Raw genomic sequence first — 17,245 nt, forward strand, 5'->3', positions numbered from 1 at the left:
GAGGCGAGTGCGCGGCTAGGTCCATAGCAAGTAACGCCAACATGCCTGGGAGTGAACCTTACATATCATTTTAAGCATTTGTTTCATTTAGTAGCGCTACATTTATCAATGAATTACCTCATAGTGGCACAGTTGTAGCGCACCTTCAGTTGCCACATTTTAAATTATAATATTTTGTTGAAATTTGCGTTATTAGGGAACATCCGGTGCTGGTCAGTGCAGTGTGCAGGGCGTTCGAAGGCCAGTGAGGCAACGCCTGCTTTTGGCACAAACACTGTATGATTTCAAGATTAAGACCAGTTTGTGTCCACCATGATGCTTACAGAGTAAAGGGCATTAGGGTTATGGCTGTTTATTTACTGAACGGCTCCGGTCACTAGAAACACTTAAATATATTTCACTCTGAAGAAGACTCAGAACAAAGAATACCTCAGCCAGCAATCTGGGCCAATGCTTGGATTACAGTTGGTACTACAAAAAGAAGTGTGCACTACTATCAAGTGTAATGTCTAGATTAACTGAAATTATGGAATAATTGCAATTAAAGCATATTATTAAGAATTACAAACACCGGCTAAGCAAGAAGTCTGGCTTCAATTTTGAGTACTATCTAAAACGTTAAAAACATGATGAAGAGAAAAGACATTAAAAAGCCCATTTAGTGAAAAAACAAAGCAAATAATTTTTTTCTTTATACATTGCATTAATTAGATAAATATGTAGGGCTTGAATTAGAGATTGGGAGATGGTTTACTTCATCACAAATGTGACAGCTGCCCCATCCACCTTATTGCAAGTGCATTAAGAAATAATGCATGTTAGAAATTGGGTTCCTGGTTGACTGGGGTCTGAGCCTGGGTCAAGGGTCAAGCAGTAACCACAATCCCAGTCAGTGTAAGGCACCAGCAATTCTCACATTAACGTGGTAGCTTGGCACAGAGCAGGCAGGCTTAACTTGAAGGCAATGTATAAAGAATTTGTGCAACATTTCAAACAGTAAAAACTGTGAAAACACCACACAGAAAGATCCCACACCATTTTAGAGAAATAGAAAATATTTTAATAAATAAAACAAAACTGCAGAAATCCAATATGTAGAACTTGCAACATTTATTTTTAGAGGATTTTGGTAAAAATAGGACTAAGAAGCAAAAAGCACTATTTGTGATATCTGGTCACACGGGATCGGGAAAAAGTCAACAGTTCATGCCGTTCATGATGGAGCATGTGCCAGCTACATGGACCCAAGTGAGGCCAGTCTAACAAAAGTACCTTAATCCGGGATGTGTCAACACCAAGGATGCATGAAGCAATCCTGGTGATGAGCCGGCGCCGATCCACGCATTTGTGAAGATACGCTTGTCCTGATCCGCACAGCAGCGGAGATGCGTCTGCTCCATTGAGTGGGGAGCTGCGATGCATGTTGAGGCTCCTGTCGACTGGAATGCGAGGAGCCTGCACAAGGAAGAGCGTTGCGAAGTGGTGGTTCCGAAGGCGATGTGTCGGGTCCAATCCACGCAGCAGCGGTGATGCATCGGTGCCGATCCAACAGCACGGGCAATGCACTGGTTCTGATCCACGCAAAAGGGCAATACGTTGGTTCTGATCCACGCAGCAGCTGTGATGCATCGGTTCAACAGAGGGTGCATCAGTTCCCCTGGAGCAAGCACTTTAGGCACGCTTGCAAGAGTCCAAGACTGGGGTGGCACCACTTGGCAGGTTAGCCTCACAGATGGTAGAGTCCAGGTGCAGATGCAAGGTTAGTTGGAAGTTTTTTTATTTCCCTGAGACTTCAGACCAGGAGGCCAGCCAACCAGTCCTTGGAGTCACTCTAGGGTCAGGTGATGCATGTGCATTCCTTCTCACCCAGGCGAGGAGGACTGGAAGCAGCAGGTCAACAAAGCAAGGGTCCAGCAGAGTAGCAGTCCAGCAGACTGGCAGTCTTTTCAGCAGTACAGCAGTCCTTCGTCCTGGCACAGTATCCACAAGTCCAGAAGAGTACTGAAGTGGTGGTGTTAGAAGCCCAGTATTTATACCCAATTGTGCCTTATGAAGCAGGGGAGACTTCAAAGACATGCCTCAGAAGCAGATAGAGGTCCTCCCTTCCTGCTCTGGCTCCAGACTCACTAAAAGAGGGTATGCAGCCCTTTATGTGGGGAAAAGACACAATCGATTCAGGATTGAGTGAGGCTAGGTCCAGCTCCTTCGTCCCATCCTGCTAGGAGGGCCGATCAAGTCACATCTAAGCCCCCACTGTGTGTGACTGTCTAGGAGGAATAAACAGAGCCCAGCTGTCACCCTCTCCAGACATGTATCTGCGACAGGCAGCAGGTACCAAATGGCTAAAGTAAGAACATGCCAACTTTCGAAAAGTGGCGTTTGCAGAATTGCAATCTAAAATCCAACTTCACCATAAATTTGGATTTTAAATTGGGATTGCAGACACATCAAACTCGAAAAGTCTCTATCTTCACAATTGGGAATTAAACATATAAAATGCACTAAGGTAATCCCAATAGTATCCCCTGTGAGAAATAGGCCTTGCAGTAGTGTAAAACGACTTTGGGAGTTTTTCACTTCAAGTACATGTAAAACATAAAAGTGCATGTCCAAATTCTTAAAAACATTGCATCCTGCCCTCTGGGCTGTACAGGGCCTACCCCAGGGGTGACTTATATGTATTAAAAAGGAAGGTTTTGGATTGGCAAGAGGTTTAACTTGCAAGGTCAACATGGCAGGTAAACACTGCACACATAGGTTCTGAAATGGCAGGCCTGAGACATGGTTTGAGGGCTACTTAAGTGGGTGGCACAATCAGTGTTCCAGGCCCACTAATAGCATTCATTTTACAGGTCCTGTGCACATGTAGTATACTTTACTAGGGACCTATAAGTCAAGTAAGTATGCAAATTGATAATAAGCCAATGTAATCACGGTTTAGGAAAATAGGGCAAGCTCTTTAACACTGGGTAGCATAACTAAGGTGAGCAGAATCCTATGGTCAGCAAAAACAAAGTGAGCAAGAAAAGGAGGTCTGAAGGCAAAACGTTATGAGAAACCACACCAGGGATGCCTGGTCTAACGATGCTCTTGTAGTAAGGCAAGCGGGATATACGTCACATTTGTAACGGAGTAAAATGCCGTGTAATAAGGTGGATGGGATGTTCTTCAGGTCTGTGATGGGGTAATCTGTCTGTAAACTGTAAATCAGGCCACTGATGTGCGGTCATTGTACTTTTTAAATATAAAACTGTCCCTTCACCAGTTCAAGGGAAGATGCATTGAACAGCCAACAGCCTGAGTTGGAAGAAATACTCCTCTGAGCAAAACCAAAGCCCGCCCTATATGTACTTTAAAGAATTTGCAGGAATCATGTCGCACAGACAGCTCCATTTTCAAATCAGACATACAAAATGATCTGGTGCATCTCTGTTTTGACATTTTGAAGTATTTACACAGGAGAAGAGGAGTGGTGGCCAAAAAACACTGAAATGTACCAGTTATACGTCACTGGCCTAAGTATAATTTGCACCGGCATGATGCACTGCTTATTGTGAGAAGTTGGCCTGATATGTAGTGCTTACTATTCTAGTGATCACTGTGTATCATTCCAAACGACCCTTATTGATGATTGGTTGCAAGTCAACCTTATAGACCAGCTATCCTAGTAGCGTGGATATGAGCAGTCTTAGGCTAAACTCTAGAGGGCGTGTTAAGCCAGCTGTTTACCATCACATATACCCCTTGAACACCAAGTGAAAGGACACCACACAAGTTGTTATGAAAATAAAAGGATATTTATTTATAACAAGACTACCCTGGCTCTTTATGAGTCAGGGAGCTAAGCACACTACAAAACTCTTAGGAAAATACTTCAGTTGCACAATTTACACAAATGCCCGAGGGGCACGAGAAACCATCTACACTAACAGTGAAATGCGAATGGTTAGAGTCTGGAGGTACTGATTCCGGAGTGTTCCGATCAGTGGGACTAAACGAAAAAGGAACTGGACACTTGTAGAGCGAACCTGTGATGGAGCACCGAGATGCTCGAGTTACCTAGCCCGGAGGCTGCGGCTGCGTGAAGTTCGGCAAGATGTCGGGAGTCCTCGTGTAGTCTCAGGAGCCTGAAAGAAGAAGTTGCTGGCAGGCGACCAGTGACGATGTTCAGAGCGATCCAAGCCTGGATCGGTGATGAAGGAAACCTGAAAGCAGAGGGGACTCAGTTCTCAACCGCTAGCCAGCGATCGTGTGGGTACCAGGGGGGTACCGGCTGAAGTCACCTCGACCAGGTGAGTGGGTGACGTCGGACTCGGCTGTTCCTCGGAGGAGGAGGCGCGGCGGCGACCAGGATGGAGGGCGAGCTGTCCCACGAAGGTGTCTGCTGTCGATGATGCTGGGCCCAGGAAGGGGCAGCGGATCTTGGCAGTGGCAACCCAAGCGAGGGAGTCAAGATGGCGTCGGGAGTGGACCAGGAGGGTCCGTGGTACTCCTCTGTTGAAGGGGAGCAAGAGCCAGTCTGGAGCAACCAGACCGGTGATGCAAATAATCTTGGAGCGTCGTGAAGAGGGCCACAAGCCGGTCGGCAAGTGGTCGGACAACGCTGGGAACAGCAAGAAGCGGAAGGGCCCCCACGCAGATCTCGTGGATGCTGGGGAGACAGACTTCGATGCTAGAGCTGCTCAGGGTTTAGGGCTTCTCAAACCCTAGGTGCACTCACTCGAGGGTCCCTCGGTGGGCGTGCTAGATAAGCGTCGTGCAGGTTCTGAAGATAGCCGGTCCCGCAGGTCTCGTCACACCTACGACTCTCAGCTGGGCTGATGAGGTAGGTAAAAGGTCAGAGATGGCAGGGAACTCAGGTCTCGTCGAGCTGGGCAGTCTTGATCCGTAGGAGACGTACAGCAAACCGCAAGCGCTTAGGTGGTGCCTGCTGGTGCAGGGTGGTTACTCCTTAGCCACAAGGGAGAGTCTTCAGAAATAGTCAAGAGTTCCTTTCGTGGAAAGTGGTTCATGATTCGGAGTTATCCGATTATCTGATTATCCAATTTGGGAAGGGGACTCGCTCCTACCTTTATTCTAAGAAAAGGGGCTGGCCCGTGACTAGGTTCTACCTATGGGTGGAGCCAGGAGGGGGGTGGTTACACCCCTATCCTTTGTCCGGCTTCGCGCCAGCTCAGGGGCTGGTGTGCCCCGGAAACTGGTTTGAGCCGGGCTATGCACAGTGAGCACCGGGGTGCCACTTGCAATCACCTTCCTTTCAGCCCTGCCTACCTGGGATACACAAACCCTGTCTGGGATGGTGCTAACACCGCCCTCGACAGGAAACCCTTTGTCCAAGCTCCCCTTGCTGGAAGGTCCCCCAGCAGCAGGAGGTCAGACTTGTGTCTGGTGGCAGCATCCATTTTGTGATGCTGAGGCTTGAGTCAACTTTAACCGGGGTTCAAGGTTACTTCCATGTCGTGTCCCTCTAAAAGGGGGGAATGCTAACCCCGTCGCCAGGACTGGCGAGGGGTTCGTATTCCCATTCGTATGACACCTTACTCGACATGTGTAGGTGATGTGATGCCAACGTTAGCAAATAACCGCAAGGATTATAATGCATTAAAAGTAGTTGGTCCGCGTCACCATGGAACGGCTATTAGGACTTGGTTCCGCAAGCCGTCGACGGGCTCAGCTCGCGCCAGAGCACCGTCCCACATGATTCCCTGCACTCTGCCTTCAGGATTGATAAGGCCTGCTATAGGAGTGACTGATAGGAATCCATGTGTCCATTTTAGGGTTTAGGTGTAGGAATACTACACCTACAGCAACGGGTGATTACACCACGTGGCCCCAGCTGTCGTGCAGCCAGTTGTGTCAGATTTGGGCGGCCATTCCAGGGGTGGCATAATACATGCTTCAGCCCCTGGTAGGCCCTGGGTACACCGATGCCCTGGATACCTGTGGTATGCTGAGACAGGGACTGACAAGGCGGCCCAGTTCCAATTAGTGGATGCACCTAATGTACATGTGTGTTAATTTCGAGAGAGAACAGCTAGGCTGTGGGTCTGATTGGCAGGCCCACAGCCGGAGAAAGTCGTAAACCAATGAAGCAAAAGCCAAAAAATCTGGGTGATCATAGGATTGCAGACCCTACTCTCCTACATGACCCCCCCCAAACTTTGGGACAATAAGCTAACCTTGACCAGGTGAGTCTTCTTGCTCTAAGTGGAAATACCTGGAGAGCCCATCTGCATTGCCATGATCAGTGCCAGGTCTATGCTCCACTGTGAAGTCCATCCCCTGTAGGGAAATGGACCACCTAAGTAGTTTGGGGTTTTCACCCTTCATTTGATTTAGCCACAAGAGGGGCTTATGGTCGGTCTGAATCTTGAAGTGAGTGCCAAACAAGTATGGCCTCAACTTCTTCAGGGCCCAAACCACAGCAAAGGCCTCCCTCTCAATAGCTGACCAATTCTTCTCTCTGGGGGTCAGCCTCCTGCTAATAAAAGCTATGGGCTGGTCATGACCATCAAAATTCAGTTGCGATAGAACAGCTCCCACACCCAGCTCCGAAGCGTCTGTTTGGACAATGAATGGTTTGGAGTAGTCTGGACTCTTTAGGATAGGTGCTGTGCACATGGCCTGCTTTAGGTCATCGAATGCCTTCTGACAGCTTGCTGTCCACTGAACTTTTTGTTGGCATCTTTTTACTTGTCAGGTCGTTTAGCGGGGTCACAATGGATCCATAATTTCTGACAAATTTCCGGTAATAACCAGTCAGGCCCAAGAAAGCTCGAACCTGAGTCTGGGTGGTTGGAGGAGCCCAGTCCTGGATGGCCTGTATTTTGCTCTCCAATGGTTGAACCTGGCCTCCACCTACAAGGTGGCCCAGGTATACAACCTGTGTCTGCCCTATCTGGCACTTGGTGGCCTTGATAGTGAGGCCTGCCTTCTGCAGGGCCTCTAACACTTTCCTCAGGTGGACCAGGTGATCCTCCCAGGTGGAGCTAAAGACAGCGATATCGTCCAGATACGCCGCACAGAAATCGTCCAACCCAGTGAGAACTCGATTCACCAGCCTTTGGAAGGTGGCAGGTGCATTTTTCAAACCAAAGGGCATTACCACGAACTGATAATGCCCACCCGGGGTAGAAAATGCTGTTTTGGGCTTGGCCTCCTCAGCTAACCTGATTTGCCAATACCCAGCTGTCAGGTCAAACGTACTTAAGTAGTTGGCCGAGGCCAACCGGTCGATAAGTTCGTCTGCTCTTGGTATCGGGTGGGCATCAGTCTTAGTGACCGCATTGAGACCTCTGTAGTACACGCAAAACCTCATCTCTTTCTTACCGCTCTGGGTGTGAGGTTTCGGCACGAGCACTACGGGACTAGCCCAGGGGCTGTCCGAGGGTTCAATGACTCCCAGCTCCAACATTTTCTGCACCTCTGTCTTGATGCAGTCTCTGACATGATCAGGCTGCCGATAGATTTTACTCTTTACGGGCAGACTGTCCCCAGTGTCGACCTCATGGGTACACCACTTGGTCTGACTGGGTGTCAGAGAGAACATATGTCGAAAGGATTGAAGAACCTGTTTACAATCCTCTTGTTGATGTCCAGAGAGGCTGCCACAAAAGACAACACCATCTACTGATCCATCGTCAGGGTTCTGAGAGAGCAGGTCTGGGAGAGGGTCACTCTCCTCCTCCTGTCCCTCATCTGTGGCCATGAGCAAGCCCATGCCCTCCCTGTCGACATATGCCTTGAGCCTGTTTACATGGAGCACCCTGTGGGGGCTCCGGGGAGTTCCCAGGTCTACCAAGTAGGTGACCTCTCCCTTTTGCTCAATGATCGTGTGGGGCCCAGACCATTTGTCTTTGAGTGCTGCTGGGGCCACTGGCTCCAGCACCCACACCTTCTGTCCAGGCTGGTACACAGTCAGGACAGCCTTTTGGTCGTGCCAAGCTTTCTGTAATTCTTGGCTCGCCTCCAGGTTTTTAGACGCCTTTTCCATGTACTCCACCATCCGCGAGCGGAGACCGAGCACATAGTCCACAATGTTTGATGCCGGCTTTCTGAGAGGTCTCTCCCATCCTTCCTTTACCAAACAAAGGGGTCCCCTTACAGGATGTCCGAACAGAAGCTCAAAAGGGCTGTAGCCAACCCCCTTCTGCGGGACCTCTCTGTAGGCGAACAAGAGGCAGGGTATCAGGACATCCCATCTCCGCCGAAGCTTTTCAGGTAGTCCGTGAATCATCCCTTTTAGGGTCCTGTTGAATCTCTCAACAAGCCCATTGCATTGTGGGTGATAGGGTGTGGTGAACTTGTAGTTGACACCACATTCCTTCCACATAGCAGTCAGATATCCCGACATAAAGTTTGCTCCTCTGTCTGAGACGACCTCCTTAGGGAAGCCCACTCTGGAGAACACTCCAAGTAGGGCCCGTGCCACCACAGGTGCTGTAGTGGTCCTAAGGGGAATAGCTTCGGGATACCTGGTGGCGTGGTCCACCACCACCAGTATAAACTTGTGCCCCGATGCTGTCTGGGGTTCCATTGGTCCGACAATGTCGATCCCCACTCGTTCAAAGGGTACCCCCACCACTGGTAGTGGTATGAGGGGGGCCTTTGTCGTGCCACCTGACTTACCACTGGCTTGGCAAGTGACACAGGAGCGGCAAAACTCCTTCGTATCTTCGGACATGTGGGGCCAGTGAAAGTGTGGAACAATTCTGTCCCAAGTCTTATTCTGGCCTAAGTGACCTGCAAGGGGAATCTCGTGGGCCAAGGTGAGAAGGAAACCTCTCAGAGACAAGGGGATGACCAGCCTCCTGGTCGCACCAGGTTTGGGGTCTCTTGCCTCGGAGTACAGGAGTCCATCGTCCCAGTACACTTTGTGGGTACCTGTGGCGTTCCCTGCAGCCTCAGCAGCGGCCTGCTGTCTGAGGGGTTCAAGTGAGGGGCAGTCTAACTGTGCCTTCCCCAGGTCTTCCCTGGAGGGTCCCCCTGAGCCCAGAAACTCAACCTGACCAGGTTCAAGCTCTTGCGGCTCAGTTTCCCTCAGTTCTTTAAGGTCAGCCTCCTCGGAGACTTGATCCACGACCTGGGGCAAGGGGGAAGGCGAAGCCTTACCCTTACTGCTCCTTTTCTTGGAAGGTGTCTGGTCCGTTCTTCCAGGATCCAGCACCTGTTCAGTGGGGCATCTTTTGGCCTGTGACCTGGTCACAGCAAGGACATGTGCTGGCAAGCCTAACATCTCCATGTGAGTCCTCTGCTCCACTTCTGACCATTGTGACGTTTCCAAATCATTGCCCAACAGACACTCTACGGGGAGGTCTGAACTAACCACAACCTTTTTCGGGCCACTTACCCCTCCCCAGGAGAAATCAACAACTGCCATACTGTGATTGGTAGTGACGTTGCTGGCATTGGTCACTAGGTAACTGGTACCTAGCATGATCTGTCCAGGGTCCACGAAGTTAGGCGTCACCATGGTGACACTGGCACACGTGTCCCTGTAGGCCTGAGCCACTTTTCCATTTATCAAAGGTGTCTGTCTGTATTTGCCCAAAGTATTGGGACTGGCATCAGGGGACATATCCATATCCCCTGTACAGACAAGGACGGCCTGAGTGAGCGTGCCGACTAAGTCGTCACTCCCCTCGGTTCCCAAGGTTAACCCAACTAATGCCTTGGGAGGCGCACTACCACTGCTGACTGTACTAGGGGGTGCAGGTGCCTTAGGGGCTGCAGTGGCAGGAGTTTGCCCTCCTTTCTTGGTGCACTCACTAAACCAGTGAGTCTTACTTTTACAGTATTGGCACCACCTTTTTGACTGGCCTTCTTGAGTCTTCTTCTTCTGTGAAGCCTGACCCCCACCCTCTTTGGTTTGTTGGGGACCTGTCGAAGACTTCTGGTCATTTTGTTCGTTCTTGTTACCCTTTTGGTCTGCTTTCTTCTGACCACCCTGGTTCTGATTCTGGTTCTGCTTGACCCTTGTTCTGACCCATCTGTCTGCCTTCTTTCCCAATTCTTGGGGAGAGGTCAGATCCGAGTCGACAAGGTGCTGATGCAACAATTGGTTCTGACAGTTGTTTAAAATCTGTTCTCGCATGATAAGATTGTACAATCCTGTGTAATCAGTAACCTTGCTACCCAGCAACCAGCCTTCCAAAGCCTTAGTGGCACAATCGACAAAGTCAGCCCAATCCTGAGACTGAATTTTCTGGGTGTCCCGGAACAGCACCCGGTACTGTTCCGTGGTTAAGCCGAACCCATCAATCAGTGTGTTCTTCAGGACTTGGTAGTTGTTAGCATCCTCAGCTCTTGTAGTGAGGAGCTTGTCCCTTCCTTTACCTTCAAAGGAAAGCCACAGTATAGCTGCCCACTGACTTGGGGGGACGCACTGGACAGTGCAGGCCCTCTCCAAGGCAGTTATCCACTTGTGGATGTCGTCCCCTTGTTTAAAGGGGGGCACTATTTTACTCAGGTGTCTAGTGTCTATACCCCTGTCTTTCTCTCTATTGAGAATGCTGCCACCAGTGGGGTCTAACCCACTTAATTTCTGCTCTCGGGCCAAGGCAAGTCTTTCTTTGGCGAGGGCAAGTTCTTCCCGCTCGATCCTCAGATTGACCTCCCGCATCTTCGCTTCATGCTCCCTCCTCTGAGGGGAAGTCATTCCTCTCTGAGAAGGTGCCTGAGAGACATGTGTATGAACCGATCTGCCAGAGCCTCTGGAGAGAGACCTAGCTCGTCCGTTCCCAAGGTTAAGCCTGCTTGAGCGTGGGCCCGGGGCTCCCCCAGTTCCATTCTCATGCCTGCTTAAGTTGGTCCTTGTAAGCCTGCCGACTACCACTGGACCTTTGTCTGCCTCGTCTCCCGATAACTCGTCCTCGTCCTCCTCCTCTGTGTGGAGGTCGAGGTCTGGGTCACCGAGGGTTCCCTCTAAGGGAGGCATGCTCCCATCTGCACTGGGGGGACCTGGGTTAGAGGACCTCCTAGCATCGTACGCCTCTAAGAGACCTATCAGTATTGCGATGGTAGGGTTAGAACCCTGGTTTAGCTTCCTGGAGGCACACAGTTGTCTCATCTCCTTGAAGCTAAGAATTACATATCGTGACACGACCTGTGGAGGGTCACTGACCACTAAGGGAGTCCCTGCAGACTCTCCGTGGACCGACATGCTTTTCTAGTGAGGTGTAAGTGTTGCACCTACCTACACTATGGGTTTACCTACTGATCCCTTGCTAAGAGTTGTAGTCAGGGTGTGCTAAGCCCTGTTACACTACAACAGCCGGTTCAGTAGAACTCGGAGTATTCTAAGTTAAGTTATATGTACCTGGGTACTTATGTGATCTTTCACTGCGATATTCTTAGGATACGTGTGTGGTAAAACAACAGCAAGCTCAAATCCCAACCGCTGCTCACCAATGTGAGAAGTTGGCCTGATATGTAGTGCTCACTATTCTAGTGATCACTGTGTATCATTCCAAACTACCCTTATTGATGATTGGTTGCAAGTCAACCTTATAGACCAGCTATCCTAGTAGCGTGGATACGAGCAGTCTTAGGCTAAACTCTAGAGGGCGTGTTAAGCCAGCTGTTTACCATCACATATACCCCTTGAACACCAAGTGAAAGGACACCACACAAGTTGTTATGAAAATAAAAGGATATTTATTTATAACAAGACTACCCTGGCTCTTTATGAGTCAGGGAGCTAAGCACACTACAAAACTCTTAGGAAAATACTTCAGTTGCACAATTTACACAAATGCCCGAGGGGCACGAGAAACCATCTACACTAACAGTGAAATGCGAATGGTTAGAGTCTGGAGGTACTGATTCCGGAGTGTTCCGATCAGTGGGACTAAACGAAAAAGGAACTGGACACTTGTAGAGCGAACCTGTGATGGAGCACCGAGATGCTCGAGTTACCTAGCCCGGAGGCTGCGGCTGCGTGAAGTTCGGCAAGATGTCGGGAGTCCTCGTGTAGTCTCAGGAGCCTGAAAGAAGAAGTTGCTGGCAGGCGACCAGTGACGATGTTCAGAGCGATCCAAGCCTGGATCGGTGATGAAGGAAACCTGAAAGCAGAGGGGACTCAGTTCTCAACCGCTAGCCAGCGATCGTGTGGGTACCAGGGGGGTACCGGCTGAAGTCACCTCGACCAGGTGAGTGGGTGACGTCGGACTCGGCTGTTCCTCGGACCAGGAGGCGCGGCGACGACCAGGATGGAGGGCGAGCTGTCCCACGAAGGTGTCTGCTGTCGATGATGCTGGGCCCAGGAAGGGGCAGCGGATCTTGGCAGTGGCAACCCAAGCGAGGGAGTCAAGATGGCGTCGGGAGTGGACCAGGAGGGTCCGTGGTACTCCTCTGTTGAAGGGGAGCAAGAGCCAGTCTGGAGCAACCAGACCGGTGATGCAAATAATCTTGGAGCGTCGTGAAGAGGGCCACAAGCCGGTCGGCAAGTGGTCGGACAACGCTGGGAACAGCAAGAAGCGGAAGGGCCCCCACGCAGATCTCGTGGATGCTGGGGAGACAGACTTCGATGCTAGAGCTGCTCAGGGTTTAGGGCTTCTCAAACCCTAGGTGCACTCACTCGAGGGTCCCTCGGTGGGCGTGCTAGATAAGCGTCGTGCAGGTTCTGAAGATAGCCGGTCCCGCAGGTCTCGTCACACCTACGACTCTCAGCTGGGCTGATGAGGTAGGTAAAAGGTCAGAGATGGCAGGGAACTCGGGTCTCGTCGAGCTGGGCAGTCTTGATCCATAGGAGACGTACAGCAAACCGCAAGCGCTTAGGTGGTGCCTGCTGGTGCAGGGTGGCTACTCCTTAGCCACAAGGGAGAGTCTTCAGAAATAGTCAAGAGTTCCTTTCGTGGAAAGTGGTTCGTGATTCGGAGTTATCCGATTATCTGATTATCCAATTTGGGAAGGGGACTCGCTCCTACCTTTATTCTAAGAAAAGGGGCTGGCCCGTGACTAGGTTCTACCTATGGGTGGAGCCAGGAGGGGGGTGGTTACACCCCTATCCTTTGTCCGGCTTCGCGCCAGCTCAGGGGCTGGTGTACCCCCGAAACTGGTTTGAACCGGGCTATGCACAGTGAGCACCGGGGTGCCACTTGCAATCACCTTCCTTTCAGCCCTGCCTACCTGGGATACACAAACCCTGTCTGGGATGGTGCTAACACCGCCCTCGACAGGAAACCCTTTGTCCAAGCTCCCCTTGCTGGAAGGTCCCCCAGCAGCAGGAGGTCAGACTTGTGTCTGGTGGCAGCATCCATTTTGTGATGCTGAGGCTTGAGTCAACTTTAACCGGGGTTCAAGGTTACTTCCATGTCGTGTCCCTCTAAAAGGGGGGAATGCTAACCCCGTCGCCAGGACTGGCGAGGGGTTCGTATTCCCATTCGTATGACACCTTACTCGACATGTGTAGGTGATGTGATGCCAACGTTAGCAAATAACCGCAAGGATTATAATGCATTAAAAGTAGTTGGCCCGCGTCACCATGGAACGGCTATTAGGACTTGGTTCCGCAAGCCGTCGACGGGCTCAGCTCGCGCCAGAGCACCGTCCCACATGATTCCCTGCTCTCTGCCTTCAGGATTGATAAGGCCTGCTATAGGAGTGACTGATAGGAATCCATGTGTCCATTTTAGGGTTTAGGTGTAGGAATACTACACCTACAGCAACGGGTGATTACACCACGTGGCCCCAGCTGTCGTGCAGCCAGTTGTGTCAGATTTGGGCGGCCATTCCAGGGGTGGCATAATACATGCTGCAGCCCCTGGTAGGCCCTGGGTACACCGATGCCCTGGATACCTGTGGTATGCTGAGACAGGGACTGACAAGGCGGCCCAGTTCCAATTAGTGGATGCACCTAATGTACATGTGTGTTAATTTCGAGAGAGAACAGCTAGGCTGTGGGTCTGATTGGCAGGCCCACAGCCGGAGAAAGTCGTAAACCAATGAAGCAAAAGCCAAAAAATCTGGGTGATCATAGGATTGCAGACCCTACTCTCCTACACTTATAACCTCACATATTGCTTCATGGATTACATCTGAAATCTATGGCGGTGCAAGTCACACTTATGTCACTTAGGTATACCTGGTGAACTCTGTTTAAATGGTGTCTTTTTGTTTTAAAACAGTAGCTTCTTTTTTAGTTTTACAAGGCCTACGTATAAAGTCCTCCTTAACCTTTGCTTTTTTCAGTACATTTCTAAGGTTTTTTAAACACAAGTTAAAATCTTACGTATAACTCCACTTTCACCTTTCTTTTTTTCAGTTAAATTATATACATGTGTTTATATGCACAGGAATGATGGCAGCAGATGTGAAATCACTTTTCCCCGTGAAATATAGGTAGAGAAAGCACTGCCTTTTGTGCAATAGAAGCAGGCAAACTGTACATATAAACATGGATCGATAGATGTACTGTTTGGCAGCTTTTTCTTGCACAAAAGGCAGTGCTTCTAAGCTCGGTATTTCGCAGGGATAAGGGATTTCACTGATGACGTCATTCCTGAGCACTAAGGATTTCAGCCTAGTCCAAGTCAGATTTCCTGCCCTTCAAACGGATAATTAACACAGACTTATTTCAGAGTATTTAGATAATGAAAGTTCTCAAAGCACTATGCGAATCCTTGCTATTGCCATTTGTTTCATCAGAATTCCTTTTCCTTTTCATGAAAAATAACATCTGAACATTCGGATTCCAATCATGACTCTGGCTCGCTGTACCTGGCAGGCAGCACCCAGGTTTTTATAGACAAAATGTTTAACAAAGTAAATATATATATTTTACCAAAACCCCATCTTTTTACTACAAAATCTGTATCCTATTGTGCTGTGTGTGGTCTAATATTGCCATCACTTTGTCCTATTGGCATATAGAAACCTCTCTGCCTTCAGCCCATGATGTGCCCTGTCACAAGAATCCCTGTATGGCAATAAAGGCAGGGGCAAATCCTCCCTTAGGGTGTTAGGGCATTTCCCCCTCATATATTTGCCCCCCCCCCCCCCAGCCCCCGATTAAATGTGAAAAATCAACTTGTACATTTACATTTTACAAGTGTGTTTAATTCTCCCGCTGCGGTCAGCTGTGGGCCGGTTCCTCTATCGAGCCTGTGGAGGCCTCAAAATGCATGTGGGCTTTAGGGGGTGGAGCTTTAAGAATATTTACAGCAGCAGACCCCATACTCAGCCGCGCATCTGGGGCCACAAAGTGCGCATGTCGAACGGGACTGCTGCCTTTCTCTGGCCAGCTTGACATGCGCACTAGCGGCGTCTCCTGAGGAGTCTCTAACTGCACATTTAGTGTGCCGGTTTTTAATCAAAGCCACAGCCCCTGGTCTCCAATTGAGGGGTGTGTTTGCCTGCCCAAGCCAATCCTGGTGCTGCTATCATGCTGTGTTGACAGCAAGGAAGCAGAGACTGGATTGGCTCAAAGACGCACTTACTAGGCATCTAGTGTAGTGGTGTGCACAAGAGGCAACCCAGGGGTGGTAGGATCCTGTCCACGGAGCATGACCAATCACTAAATGGCTTTATTGTGAAGTTGTGCTGTGATTGGTCAATCTACCCTTGCTTCTCCGTCTCGCTCTACTCCCCTCTTTGTGCGCATTGCCAGTAATGGCATTGCACACAAGAGAGCAGTGGAGAGAGAGAGGGGAAGGGAGAGGGGAGGGGAAGGGAGAGGGAGAGGGAGAGAGAGAGAGAGAGGGAGAGGGAGAGGGAGAGAGAGCGAGAGGGAGAGAGAGAGAGAGACGGGGAGGGGAAGGGGGAGAGAGAGAGAGAGGGGGGAGGGGAAGGGGGGAGAGAGAGAGAGAGAGAGAGGGAGAAAGGGAGAGAGAGAGAGACAAGGGGAGGGAAGGGGAGAGAGAGCGAGAGGGAGAAGGGGAGAGAGAGAGAGGGAGAGGGGGAGAGGAAGGGGAGAGAGAGAGGGGGAGAGGGGGAGAGAGAGAGGGAGGGAGAAGGGGGAGAGAGTAGGAGAGAGAGTAAGAGGGAGAGGTAGAGGTAGAGGGAGAGAGAGATATAAAGACTAGACCACACCTGACCTTGTGGTCGGAGGCGAGCGAGGCCTCACACTTGAATTGTCCTCCAACTCCGAGGAGCCTGATCACACCGATCTCTCTCTCAGCACAGTAAGTAAGTAAGTAATAGTTTATTAGCATAGTTAATTAAAACCATTGCAATTCATCCTTTTTAAAAAAAAAAAAAAAACCACTAATGTGTACACAATACATTATTTATCACTTAATAAAATTACATTCACGTAGTAACTGTATTTTTAATTCCTTTTAAAAGTTCATAAGATTTTATATGTTGATAGAGTTAAAATAGTAAACGTATTGTTCTAAATGTCCTCTGTGTTTTATGGCAAGGGGACAAATTCCAGTATTTACTCTTCTTCCACCTTCCATAATTGATACAATGTAAATAGAGATCTGCTTAATTTAAGAACCTCTAAGAATATGACGGTAGGTCAATTTTCTGCATCTTTGTTTCTACCACCTTCAAAAACTTCACCAGGCTACAGTTCAACTGCGGGTCACTAGGTGTAAAACAGGCAAGAACTGCCTGTCTTCGTGAGCGTATTCCACGGTGGTTGAAGTGGTATTTCAGTAACCGTTTCCTTTCCTCCAACAGCTTCTCGCAGGAGCACAATAAATGTTCCATGTCTTCAGACGCCTTGCCACATAGGCGACAGAGGGAACCCCCATTAACCCTCAGCCACTGCGGAAAGTGGCGTGTGCATGGTAACACGCCTAGTCTGTATTTGAGGAACTTCAGTTTTATATGACGTGAGTAGCCGAGGTCAAGGTAACTCTGGTGGCCTTGTTTGGAGTAGGAGTTTAGGATGATCCACCCATGTGACCTCTTTGCAACACACGCTTTATCTTCAATCCATGAAATATGTTTTATTGTTCTCTTTACTATTCTTTTGATCGTGGTGTGATTGGTAGGAGTATTCCACAGCTCCTGTAACCCTAGATTCACTAGGCTGCTTTTCAAGTATTTGGCAGCTGGCGATGCCGGATACCGTTCTAATTCTGACCATAAGTAGCTGTTTAGGGTTCCTTCATTTGCCTTACGGACTTTATCCCAAGTCATTATATATGCACCTTGTCTTGCCAAAGACTGCTTCTGTCCTCCAAATTCCAGCCTGAGTTGGGCCGGGGAGGTTTGATTTGGCAAGCTGAGTATGGTTCTGTATGCTGATGCCACAGTTCTATCTAGGGTCGCCGCATCCCTACCTCTCTGTACT

This window comes from Triturus cristatus, chromosome 7 (assembly GCF_964204655.1).
Source record: "Triturus cristatus chromosome 7, aTriCri1.1, whole genome shotgun sequence".
In the NCBI taxonomy this organism is placed as follows: Eukaryota; Metazoa; Chordata; class Amphibia; order Caudata; family Salamandridae; genus Triturus; species Triturus cristatus.